The sequence below is a fragment of the Triturus cristatus genome, chromosome 8 (genome assembly GCF_964204655.1).
Source record: "Triturus cristatus chromosome 8, aTriCri1.1, whole genome shotgun sequence".
Classification (NCBI taxonomy): Eukaryota; Metazoa; Chordata; class Amphibia; order Caudata; family Salamandridae; genus Triturus; species Triturus cristatus.
In genome coordinates this window covers 983,723,514-983,737,928 of record NC_140591.1, presented here as the reverse complement: position 1 = coordinate 983,737,928, position 14,415 = coordinate 983,723,514, and positions in this window count along the sequence as shown.

The following is a 14,415-nucleotide window of genomic DNA, read 5'->3' as shown; positions in this document are numbered from 1 at the left end:
ATGCAGGCTGGCCTGAAGTGGGATTTGGCACTGAAGTCAGATATACCTTATCACTGAGGTGTTTTGGGCACTGAGCAGTCGCCGTAGTGTTCAGTAGGTTGGTGGTAGCTTTGGTGAGGACCTTATTTAATGTATCTTCATACTACAGAAGTACATCCATCAGGGTTTACATAAAAAGCAAGTAGCCCCTTACTAATGTACGAAAACAACCTGTTTTATAAACACACACTGTTCCTCAAAAACATGAAATGGCTACGCTTAATTTGGGCAGATGGTTGCATGTGGGCTCACTGGCACTCTTTTTTGGGAAGCGGAACTTTTTTCTATCATTAGACTTTGACACAGAACAATAGAGAGAGCGGCAGAAAAGGTGGAAAGAAAGATGAAAAGAATGATGGAAAAATAGTGACAAAGCGAGAAAGCAGGGATAACGTGGCAGAGAGTGAAATGTGGTGGATGAAAGAGGCATGGAGTGAAATCAAGATTAGACAGGCATGGAATTCACAGCGCCAACATTCGGCAAGCCGGCCGCGGGCTTGCAAAAAACATTCTGGGCACAGGCAGTTATTATTTTACAAATTAAGCATTGGGAGATATCTGCAAGTAAGTTACATCAATCCATGCAAGTACTTGACTGTCCACTCATTTATTCATGATCAATGCAGAAATCACACCTAACACCCACTAGCACGAGGTCACATTCACAAAGAACCCCTTCAATATGCGATGCCCTTAACACTGTCCTCCACAGGCCCTTCCAAGGCTTGCAGTTTCAAACAGTATTGCCTCTAAGGCACACTCAACCGCAACATGAAACAACCACGGGGCATATTATCAAGGACGGCGCTAAAAATTATCGCCGGTTTAGCGGCAGAAAACTGCCGCTAAAGCGGCGATAGTGGGCTTGACAATATGCCCTTGAGAATTCCCATAGAAGCCCATGTTCTGGTGTGAACATGGGCTTCTATTGGAATTCTCAGTTTTCCGCCGCTAAACCAGCGATCATTTTAACGCCGTCCTTGATAATATGCCCCCTGATCCTGCGTGTGATGCACAGCATTACTTCATAGGCGCAGCCAGAACAATGCAACATCAAACACACAGGATGGAATCTAGAGTACACTCAAGTGCATAAGCACTGAATTCAGAGCTTAAGGGCGCCAATATTTATCACACATTAACATAAACATGCATTCATATTCTTTCTGCTTCTTTAACCAGCTTCTGCGAGCAGCAGAAACAGAACAGCAAACACATGAATACGAAAAGATAACCGTCCACACATGCACAGAAATAGCCTTCTACAAAAAAACATTTAGAAATTTTCAGGTAGCCTAACCATTTTCTTGTTCTTTTGTTACCAAACATAGGGGCATAATCACAAGGCAATATCGCCGCTTTAGCGCCACTTTTCTGCAGATGAAGCGGCAATATTTTTATCGCAAAATTCACAAGCTTTTGCTAACAGCAGTTAGCGACAGCTTTTAGGCGAAAACTACATTTTTAAACATCTCCACTTCTGTCAGCGTCAAATAACGCTAATGATATGCAAGGGAGGCATTCCCTTGCAAAATCTGACGTTAACCCAACATTACCCTATTCACAAGGGCACCCCTTATTTAAAGATGACCCAAAAAAGTGGCTATAACTGACACTAGAGGCAGTTTTTTAAGACCAGAAAAAATCAGGTCTTTAAATGGAGATAACCATTGGGGCCGCAGTTCTGCAGGTTTTGTTGCTGTACCGCGCTGCAAGCAATGTTGCAGGACTACGCACCATCAATAAGATAGTGTGCATTCCTGTGCCCCAGTCATGAAAAGTGTTTCAGCGCTGCGACAAGACTGCGTTGCAACACTTCTCAGTACACCCTTCTTGAGACAGCATGGATGCGCTGTACTCACCGAACAGTGCTCCATGACGCAAGTAATGACAGTTACATCAGGAATCCTTATGTATCTGTCTGCACTAAAGTCACACATTGCTGCAGTTGTGCCACAACCGTGACGCAACTTCAGCAATGCATGGGGCCAGCCTATCCCTATGGCAGTGTGTCACCCTCACGCCAGCCAATAAGCAGGAGGAAGGTACTGACGCAGTGCTGTTCATGAGGGATGCCCGAATGTCGGCGCTGTTGGAGATCCATCGTTGGTGGTTGTGCCCTGCGGTGTCATTGTTTGGAAGCAGTGGTGGAGTGTTGGTGCTGAGTGTTGACGATTCGTCCTACGGTGGCCTTGTTCCAGCTGCGAGGGGTTGCGATGATTTCATTGGCGTCCAGTTGGCAAGGTGAAGACGTGATGTATCCAATGATGGTTGGTCCAGGAGAGTCCGGTGTTGTTGCTGAAGTTGAAGCTCCCGCTTGTGGCGGTGACGTGCTCGACCGTGTGTCCTGCTATCTGCCCGGTTGAGCTGAGTTGCTGCTTGCGTCTGATGTTGAGGACCTTCCCCAGAAGGCGGTGTTGTTCTGCTCACTGGGGTTGTCCAGGTGGAACTTGCGATAATCAAGTATGATGTCGTTGGTGGATGTGAGACCCTGGGGAGCAATGAGGTCAACAATGGCATTTGAGAACGGGGGGCCTGCACATGAGGGTGCCGCAGTGGGTGTGCATGGGCTTGGTCCTGATCTGGGAGTTGAGGTGGGCCATGGTCACCCTTGGGTCATTAGAGTGCGTGGTCAGTCAGAGTGTGCCTCTGTAAGTGATGGCAATGCCTTGTCCTTGAAGTTCGGGCTGCTCCTTGTGGGTGATACTGCAGCCATCAGTGATGCCGATGGCGATGTCCGGTCCGGAGCAGAGGTTGGTCCTGGCAGGCGAGGTGGTGTCCAGGGTTGATGGAGAGGAGGGAGCTTGCGTTGTAGTGGTGGAGTGTCCAAGAGGAATGCTCCTTGGTGCTGAGCGCGGTCCAGGGGCTGACAGATGCAAATGTGCTAGCCTATGGGTTGCCCTTGGCATGGGACATGTCCAGTACAACGCAAAGAGTACATAATTAACTACGCAACTTTACAACGCAGGTGCCTTAACATCGCATTCCATTACAAAGAATTGTGAGGTCAGTAATAGGATATTTTTAAGTTTTAGGGTGTGTATGGATCTTGGGTGTTGGAGATGAATTTGGGGAGTATTATGTAGCAGAATATGAAATTTGGGGGGTGTTTTGGGGTAAAATAAGAAATTTGGGGTGTGTATTGGGGTAAAATATGAAATTTGGGGTGTGTATTGGTGTAAAATATGAAAAGCGGGGTGTGTTTTGGGGTAAAATATGAAATTTGGGGTGTGTATTGGGGGCTAAGAAATGTATTTCTGGGTTCATGGTTGGGTGTGGGGTGCAAAGGTTAGTTTTTTGTTGCACTCACTGAAGTGGGAATAGGGATATTTATGTCTCCGCTATGCAACACCAACTCTACTGTTGCAATGTGCCTAGTATTAGTATGCATCGGAATTGAATGTGATGTTATGGCATGCGTCGTAAATACGTATGTGCCTTTGGCACACAAGTGGTACACCCGCTGTGCATGGGCGCACAGCGGACAACATTGAGAAGTGCTGGTGGGGGCATGTTCTACATGCAGGCTGTAATGCAGCCCTGCATTGCGAACAGGGAAGAGTGCATGACTGTTTTGTGCGGCCTGAGTGGGCCGAACAAACAGTCATTGCGCACTTGAGTGGGCATGACAAGACGCCCATGCCCTGCTCCATGTTTGGAGCACTCCTACCCACCCTCCCACCCCCTAAGGATACCTAGCATGATTACAACAGTTAGTTATCATCATATGATGATTGTTCCTCTTCTGCACTTCTTGAGGCAGTGGGGCAATGCTCTTCCACCATAGCGGAAGAGACGCCACTGGGGGGCATCATCTACGTGTGATGGGCCTGAGTGACTTGCCCCACAGCCCTCCCACCTTCTCCTTACCTGGACATTGACACCGTGGCACAATCCACTGCACTCTCTCTGAATCTGTGACTCAGCCAGTAGGAGCATCAGCCAGGTGTGATTTCACTAGGCTGGGTACAGCAGTCGCCGCCCAGTCCGCTGGTGGACCTCCAGATGCAGTTGATGCAGCAGGGCCCCCTTGGGCGTGGAGTTGCAGCGCACACACCACACAAGTTCAGCGTAGCACAGGGGCCTCACCCTCCACAGCGTACGGACAGCTGAACATCATCCGGCCTATGATGAAGGGAGACGACACACTCTGTTGGTAATCTCCTCCGTGCACCCCGGTGTAGTGGTGGATCGTAGTATGTGATGCAGACCTCCCTACGTTGGTGCACATGGGCGCCTCTTCCATTAACAGCTCCAAGGGTCACAAGGCGGTCTTCTCACACAGGTTAGCAACGTGTCTCCATGCGTCCAGCCAGACTTCACCACCAGGTATGGGCGATCGTCGCGCATCTATGTCTACAGCCAAGGTTCATCGACTCCACAGCTCCTCAACATCCCACTCAAGGCACCAGACGCAGGTCCAAAGAGGCATCCAGGCTCCAGACGCAGGTCCAGCAAGGCATCCAGGCTCCAGACGCAGGTCCAGCGAGGCATCAAGGATCCAGACGCAGGTCCAGCTGGGCATCATGGCTCTCATCCTGGGCATCCTGGATGTTGAATGACTTGCAGGGGTTGTTGATGTGTGCTGCACTTGTTCCTGTCTGCTACATTCTGCATGGTATTGTATTTTATGCCTATTTACTATTGGTTGTTGACTGATAGACAATTTTTTGAATTAGAGGCAAGACAAATCAAAGTTGGGCTGACTTACGGAGTTTTCTTTCCACAAATGGGCCTATCGCTAGTTTTCGCCTGCTAACGCGGGAATTCCTATCGCCTTCGCACTGATGTTAGCGTGAGTTTTCACAACCGTTCCCTGTTACTATCGCCATGTACCGACAGATTGTTAATACGCCGCTAACATGGCGATTAGTTTCAGGGTTAGGTGGCGATAACAAAACTCCAGATAACTTGGGTTGGCAATAGTTATCGCCCGCCCTTGAGAATATCCCCCTCTGTTTCTCACCTCAATTTCTGTTTAGTAATGTGACACTTTGCTCTTTTCTTGTTCCATTACTCTGTTCAGTGTAAAGCACATCAGCACCACAGTGTGGGGCAGAACAATATACAACTGTTAAACAAGTAAATAAAAAGAAGATGAGTACTTTCTCTGACGATCAAAGGTATGGCAAACATTCTCTGGACTCAGACTGGTCCAAAGATGTGGGTAATTCAATGCCTCTATAAAGGCACTTTACGAAAAACAGCCACCAATTGCATCCATGACTATTGCTACATGAGCCAATGCGAGCCAGCCTCCAGGGGCACTGTACACAAGGGGGTGCCATACTGCTTCTCAAAGTGTTAGATATGGCACCACCAGGGGAAGGGCCTGGCAACACATCCCAGACTGAAACCAACAGGAGTGATGTGATAGTTTCTGTTAATTGACACACAGGAAGCTGTCCCTGATTGTGACATACAGCAGATTATGCAGCAAGATTATGCCCCAATGTTATGGCTTTCCAACAGCATCGCTAATAGGCGGGTGTCTTTGGAGACCAGGCATCTCTACAGAAAGTGCCTACAACATCCGGAGAAAGAAAAAAAAAACATGGCCAAAGAGTGTGTTTTACAAATGCATACATGTGTCCTTCACACTCTGGAAAAGTCTGTACAAAAATGACAGGCAATCGGCAGCTTGGGCTGCAGACTGGATACTCCTGGAAAGAGAGTTGGGTAATTAAAATGTACATAGAGCATGGGACAGGAAAGTACATTTGTTTGATTTTGACCTGGTGCAATGGGCACGCCTCCTGCTGCAATGCGTTACTTAGGGAGGTTTCAGACAGCACGCCAGAGGGGCCGGTGCACCATGACAAAGGTACCATTTTGAGGGCTCGTATATATTGGCAAATATTGTACTTATATTTCCTGGTCCAGCCTTGGGCATTTACTGGTGGTTGACACATACATCTCCAACAATACCCGTGGCTCGAATATACACAGCTCTCAGCTTGTCCTGCACACCAATCATGAGGTGCAGGGTTTCCTCAGAGTGCTTTAAATGATAACTATTTGTTATTTCACTTGCGAGATTACGTATATTTTTTTGTGCCAGACCAACTGGAGAGGCACTCTGCAATGCCATTAAGTATGGGGCTTCAGGACTCTACCAAGGATGCATCGCGCTAGAACATACATTGCAGATAGCAAACACATTACATTGATAGTCAATGGGGCATTTTCACAAGGCAATATCGCCTGGAGTGAAGATGGGACTTTTCTGGCCCTAATGGGCAGTTCGCCACGTATCGCCGGCTAACGCTGGTTTCACTGTCGCCATCGCGCATTTGTTGTCAGGACTTTTCACTATCGTCTTGATAATATGGCGCTAACATGCGATATATTTCAGGGTTAGGAGGCGATAACAAAACTGCCGATAACTTGCGTTGGCAATAGTTATCGGCAGTCCTTTTGAATATCCCCCATAGTTTTCTCAAGTTCACAGTAATGGGATCTTTCTCTGTGGCAGCACTTCTTGTGCTTTTTAACCCAGCAATAAACTTTCACTGTCTAAAAAACACTTTATTTATATAAATCGCAGAAAGTTCTTCAGATGGATGATACAAAACTGCACTACACATCATTAAGTGGACTTGACCAATGAGAGCTCAACTTGTTTTGAAAACGAGGGAACGCTTTTACCAAAACCCTTGCCGAAGTGAAACAAGAAAATAACTGGTTTGTTTTTTATTTGGACGGGGGGGCTGCCCTTATCATTTGCTCAGTAAGGGCCTTGGAAGGTGGGGCCCTGGGCGGTTGTCTATTTTCTCCTTGCACAGTTCTGCATACAATAACGCACTAGTAAACCCGCTTGCACATGCCAGGCGTCCTTATGTGGATATCTAATAGCAGACCTACATGGTCCTATTGTGTGTCGCACAATATCATCTCTCTCCACACAGTCATCCAGTAGAGTGCCCACATCACATGGTGGGAGACAAAGTGAGCTGGAAACCCATACAGAGAGTTGGATCACTCCGACGGCAGCCTCAAAAGATTTTCTTTTCTTTTTCGTTTTGGGGGATAGGGATAGGTGTCATTTTTGACAGTGAAGGTGCAGAGCCACACCCCGTCTCCCCCGGCCGGCCACAACTGGTCATTCAGTAACACTAAAAGGCTTATTCGATTTGGCAGGTCTGGAATACTTTTAGATGGAGCCGTTTTGGGCAGTAATTGTAAATTTATTGGCATAACTGGCATGCAACTGTATGTGTAACCCCTTTCAACCATCTTGTGATGTAATACATCTATAGGGCTTCCTTTACAATATTTTAATGCAGAGCAGTGCAGCAAGCCTTCCTGCTGCGCTGCCGTGCGTCAAAAGAAAAGGGCAGAAATATGTTGTATCTACAAGATATAGCGCAGTCCTGTCCTTTTTCCCTGTGCTGGAGCACAATGGACTGCCATGCCCCACGCAGGGACCCTTTTACATGGTGCAATAGTGTCTGTTTTGTAGGGGGGACTGTTTTTGTGCAGGAAGGGACACAAGAGGTGTTTTCCTCTTTCTATGTGTGCAGCAAACTAGGAGAAATAAAGGTATTTTCTCATTGCGCCTCACTTGTGCCTCTTCTGGGGAGGCGTAGAAATCTGACGCATTCCCAGGTTTACAAAACCTTGTAAATCTGGGAATGCATCCGGTTCCATGAATGTTACGTGGGAACACCCACAGCAACACCCATGGAATGCACCTTTCACGCAGAGTAATGCGTGGAAAGGGGCCATATTTACAAGGACATGGAAAGCCACGCAGCGTGGCTCTACGTGGCCTTGGAAATATGGGCAGGCACACTGTGCGGCAAGATCGTCCAAAAAGTGACGCAATGGCGGAGCAATCGGCTTGTAAGTGAGTCCCATAGTATATTCTAGATCCTTCAATACAACATAATGTGAGTCATTAGCTCGTGATGATTATATACAGTTTTCTACAGTGTGAAGAAAACATGACTGTTCGCGTTGTTGAATCCCAATGCCAGATTTGTGGGGGCAAATCCAAGCACATGATGGCTGTTACAACGTGCACAGGGCATATTACAAGTTAGGGGAATCATCAGGCCTCCAACAAGTTGTTTCAAGAGCCATAGGGGCTATTTGAGGCTCTTAAGACAGTTTTATGCTAATTAAGGACATTTCATGTCTCTTTGTTTTATCTCTCACTCGCATCAGCTGTTTTTTAAACAATCATTTTCATTACGTGAAATAGAAATCCAAATATAAATTTTCGATTTCATCTCAAAATCATTTGGACTCCTCCCAAATTATTTTTAGAATTTGAATTCCAAGGAAAGATGCTCATTATTTAGCATGTTTCACGAAATAGAGATTTCCAGTTCGAAACCTACTAAATGTGCGCATTTTAAAATCAGCAGGTTACATTTTTGACAGCATCCAGGCTTTTTGTATCTTTTGCTGCCTTCTAAGAGTATTTTTAAGAGTTTCCTTAAGTAACATATGGAAGGATCATTTACTTACCCAGTATGTCTGCCAAATGAATCTGAGAACGTTTAATCTGCTGCTTGAGGAATTTGGGCTCTGCAGTTAACCATATGTTTAATTTTGGATTGAAATGCTAGACATGCTCCCGGAGATTAAACAGCATTTTGAAATGCTACAAGGTTCTTTTGTTGAATTATGTAAATAAACATTTGCAGGTAGGATCACTCTTAAACAAATCTAAGAATACTCTTTAAACACTTTTCTGCTCCGTTTCTAACAAATTTGGAGTGCAGTGATTAAAATAGCATTAAACATAAAAACACACAGATTGACTATTTACCTGGATCCGGTAGGGATTACAAATCCCGCTAGCTACTCCCCCTTTACAGACTGAAAGTCTACGGTTGCAGAATCCAGGTGCAAATGGCAGTTTTTAAACTTTTAGTTAAGTTTTTTTTGCCTTTTATTGATTCCTTGGGTAGAGACTTTCTGGTCGTCACAGAAAGTTGTCTCTGGTCATGAGACTGATCATTTGATTAGCTGCCGAGCTGCAGTTCTTAGCCGCAAATCTTTGTCCAAGATATGCATTGGTGTGGCTCTAATGTTTCGGAGAAACTTTTGCAGTTGCACTCATTTCCTGAAATCTGATACCATCATATGAAGTATTTGTGCTATGTTGCTTCTGTGCCTCACACTGGCACATCTTTGTGTTTTGTTATTGGCCATCGCACCTGACTGCTTCTTCTCTGATGATATAGGTCACATTCTAGCTCCTCATAATACGGATTTCGGCTGTGAGATGATATGGGGCACTTTTAATGTTCCTACATGCCCATTAGCAAAATGTACGATGGGTAGTTTGACCACTTGGTTCTATGCTGCTGTTTAACAGTATCCCTTCATCAGTTTGCTGAACGTTGAACGTTAATCTTTAACTTGATATGATCACTCATTTTACTATTTCTTCTTAAATCTTTTCTCACCAAGCCAAATGTATAGGCTTTTTTCAGCAAGTCTGCATCCGTAAGAGTCAGATGGCCTGATGCTTCGAAGGGGTTTTCTCATTCTGTGTCTATGGGAAAATGTGCTAGTACATGTGGACCAGAATCGTTGTAAAAACGTTGTAGTGAATGTGTTTGCTAGTTAATGGACCTACCGTGGCTACCTTTGCAAAAGGATTCTAAGCCGGCAGAGTTCTACTGATACCAGACTGGACCGATTCTCTGTAGTTACAACACTCATATCTGACTGACAGTAAACTATGTGGAATTCTGAGGAACTGAAAATCCACACAATATGTCTTTGTGCTCTTCAGGGATAGTGCAGCTCAACCTGGACAAAAGGACCCACATCTGTCTTTATAATTTGAGATAATAATTAAAAGGCTGCTTTGGTGTTGGTCAAGAAATCATATTTTGTTCAATATATTGCTGATGTTTCTACTCCCAGAGGAAATTTGTTAAAGTGATTCAAGATTTACCTCAACATATCCTGCTTGTGTGCTTGCTAAAAATAAAGTTTGGGAATGATCTTGCTCACATTTTCACTCTGAAAATTCAACTGACCCATGCCTCTTTAGCAATTAAACCTCAGCTAGATAAAGGGGCAACTGCCCTCACCACCCGTCACACCCTGCAACACATCTTCCACTTGCTCCATGTCTTAGCTTGAAGATTTCTAACATTTGTCTAAAGTGTAATTGCAAACTTTTGTCCAAAAAGCAAATGTTTAGCCCCTGTGGTCAATATGTGCCTAAGGTGCTTACAATTATTTTGCTATCAAGAAAATCTATTACTGATACAGCACTCCTATATGTATATCCACTCTTTAATGAGACAGTATTGCAATTTTGCATGTGAAATTGAGAGAATTAGGATAACAAACGTATTCTATTCCATTTAGAGGTGCATCAACATAAGTGCTCGGTCACTAGGCACTCCCACGACATCAAACAACCCAATCTGTGTTTCTTTTCACAGATATTTTTGCAAACTATTTTACACCTTGCGTTAACGCCAGGCATATATCGAAGTTTGAGCATGGTGTCCGCAAATGATAATGCAGAATGTAAGATAAGACGAAACAGGAAATACAGCTTACATTTGCTTTAAATCAAATACAGAACTGTGGGCAAAGTTATTAAGCATTTGAATAAATCTAAAACAAACTTTTCTTTACATCAACTCTTGATGAAGAGCAATGAGAAGTGCTAAATGCATAGAATAAAATAAGATATACGATTTGTTAGAAATGGGGTTTCTGGTTTGATAGGATATGCACCTACGCCAGTCAGAACCCACCGCTCTAGTCAGGGTGAGGAAGTTGCACACACAAGATAACCCTTGCTCACCCCCTTTGAAGCTTGGCAGAGCAGTCAGGCTTCTCCCAGAGGCAATGCGTAAAGCTTTTGCGCAACACACTAGGCACACCACAAAGAGACTCCACACAAGGTTATACAAAAATATCCTTTGTATTATACAGCAAACACATTAGACTACAGTTACATAAATCACTGTGCCGCTAGGCACTTGTCATTAAAAAATGCATATAAAACACATAGCGCCAAATGTACGACCCTTTTTAGCGCTCGCAAAGGGGAGATCGGCCCGTTTGCAACCGCAAAAAGGGAAATGGCATGTACGAACACTATTTTATGTGTCACTGACTCGCAAAATAGCATTTGAGACTCTTGTTATTAGGAAGGAGCGTCCCTTTCTAATAGCGAGACTCACTGCCATGTACTATCGTTTTGAGACCGCATTTGCAGCCGAAAAACACTCCCAGTTTACCACCTACTTCAAGTAGGTGGTAGACCACTCGCAAACAGGAAGGGGTCCCCTTCCCCTTTGTGTTTGTGTGAGAAACTATTTTTTAAGAGCAGGCAGTGGTCCCAAGGACCACTGCCTGCCCTTAAACAAGAATTTGCAATGCAATGGGTCTCGCATTTACGCAAGTTTAAGCTATTGGCATTGTAAATGACAATGCCTATTATTTTTGCTTTCTAAAACATAAATAAAAGATATTGTCATTTCCAATGCCAATATCTTAAACTTACGTCAATGAGAGACCTATTGCATTGCAAAGTCTTGTTTAAGTTTAAAACTGAGTGCGGCGCCGCTTCAAGGACATTGTGCTCGGTTTCTTTCTTTTTTTTTTACTTTAACACTGAGCGTGGTGTCCTTTAAGCAGGCACCAGACTCAGTGTTAAAGTTAAAAAGAAAATAAAGAAACCAAGCGCGGTGTTCTTGAAGCGGCGCCGGGCTCAGTTTTAAAGTAAAAAAACAAACAGAGAGCGGTGTCCCCGAAGCGGGCACCACGCTCACTATGAAAGTAAAAAAAAATAATAATAAGCAGAGCACGGTCTCCCAGAAGCGGACGATGTGCTCAACATGAAAGTCAAATATAAATAAATAAATAAATAAACTCAGCGTAGTGTCCCTAAAGCAGGTGCGACCCTCAGGATACAAATGCAAAAAATAGCATCCGCAATTGTGCCCATAAGTGCCCATTTACAAAATAGTGCTGACCCCCCTAGATAAAGCCGACCATGTAAAGTGCCAAGTAAAATGTCCAGTCGTTATGGGCAGTAGCAAATGGCGACAATGCAATAACAAGGAGGCACTCATAATAAATCAGAAGCCAACATTTACAAAGGACAATGACACCAGAGAATGAAAAATAGAGGAGGAGTGGGCGAGGCTTCCACAGCATACTCCACTACAGCATGCCTCGAGAACGAGTAGCGCATGACCACTGCCACTAGGCTCGATCTAAAAATGAAACTGAGAAGTTTAATTTTTCTTTTTTACATGCATCTCATTTTCCTTTAAGGAAAACGGGCGGCGTTTTAAAAAAAATGCTTTATTTAAAAAGCAGTCCCAGACGTGGTGGTCTGCTGTCCCCAGCAGGCCACCATTCCTGGGAGTGCTAGCCATTCCAAATGGGTTCGCAAATTGCGCTTGCCTCATGAATATTGATTAGGCATGCAATTAGCGATCCCTTTGGGAATCAAAAACAGTGTCTGTGACACTATTGTACATTGCATTTTGCGAGTCGCAAATTGCGTGTCGCAAAGTGATGCAATTTGCGAGTCATAAAATGTAAGGTTGTACATCTGGCCCATAGTTTTTTAATCACCTTGCAAACCAGGCAATAGTCATAACACTGCATAGGTCATATATCACTTTGCCATAAGGCACTTGTCATAAACCTACCAGTTGGTGCACTAAAGCATGTATTTATAAGGTGCCTATGTTACATAAACATCATGAAATGCCATTACTGCGCCTATTAGGCAGCTCCTGCAGCATGAACATGTTTTTATATGGCTTCACATTTAGGGCAGTAAAGCAAAAACCTGCCCCTATCATGCATGAAACAAAAATACAGTAGTTAGGTTCACATAATCCACCATATCACTGTACATAAATATTCCATAGATAACTGTTCAGAATACCAGAAAGGCCGTAGGATGTACAGTACATTAAGCTCTTAACTTCGCTAAGGCCATGGGGACGCCTGCTTGCCAATTATAGGGGCTGTGGTAAAACCCCAACCGGAATCAAGGGCCTCCATGGAGGTTCTTCCCGTCCCGACAACCACACCACAGGGCCCTAGGTATATGCACACAAGGGGGGGGGCATGCACCCCCTACCCCTGCAGGCAGACCTCCCTGGGTCCCCCACCGGTAAAACAAGGAAGTGCAGCTGCCCGGGACCTCTGGAAGCTGCTGGGGCACCAGACGGCCTCCCACAAATGGTTGGGACAATGGTGCAGCATGTCCGGAGCCCTCGGGGCCTCACGGACCATTGAGAACAAAATCACTATGGCTCCCAGAGTTGCATCGGCCTTCTTCGCTGAGGCTGAACTGGCCGCACAGCAACGCAAATCTCTGGCTTCCTCCAGCAGCTGAGCCCCCTTCCCTCTGGCACGGCAACGCGGGGTCGGCTCCAACCCGGGACTTCCTCTTTCCTGCTGGTGGAGTCCTGTAGCGGCTCTCTAGTTGCCCCGGCAACCTTCAGGGGGGCCGCGTTCAGGCTTTCTTTTCTTGGCGTAGCCTTACCGGCTGACGCCAGGTGATTATGCCTCACGCCGGTCTACACAACATGTATGTATATATGTATGTATGTGTGTTCTTATATAGCGCTCGACTTACCTTTGGGCATCTCGGCGCTTGCATTGGGAACCCGTCCTGGTTTTTCCCTGTGAGATAACCCGTACTGGGCATCCCCAAGGTGAAAGCCAGGCATCTCGCCGCGGGGGGGCCGTTGTGGAGATTAAGCAAGCTTGTTGCCCAGAGCTGCATAGTGTGAACTCGTGCTTAGAGTGGGCACCGAAGCGAGAATTATCGAGCCCGTGGACAATTGGGCTCCGGACCCTGCCACGTTGGAGATTGAACCCTGGTCCTGGGTCTGACCTCTGCTTCAGGGTATGCCTCCTCTAACCAGTGAGCTACACTTCTCCAAACATGGTGCCAATTCAGTAGACCCCCTTGCTGTAATGTAATCAGTACAAGCAGTACCATGCTGTAAAGGCAACCAGCACTGCAATTGGTTAATACAATGCTCTCAACACGTGCTGATCAGGGAGCAGAGCCAAAAGAGCTCCTCTCAGGTTTCAAAATGAAGTGCTCAACACACGATTACTTCTAGGAAACCACAAGGCATAAGGACAGTCCAATCCTGCCTCTGCTCCAGGCAGGAGCAACCACTGCAGGCTGTCCTACCCCACACAAGTCAGGGGCAGTGCTCCTCGCACAGCTTCTCCAGCTCTCCTCCCGGGTAGGTTTACTTTTCTCAGATGTTGCATGGATCTTTCCTGAAGTCTTTGATCTCTCTGAGCCTTCCAACAGGAGGCAAGCACATACAAGCCCTTGGAGATTCCCTTCCCAAGCAGGCTACCACAGCAGAGTCAGTCCTTTTCCTCCACCACAGACAT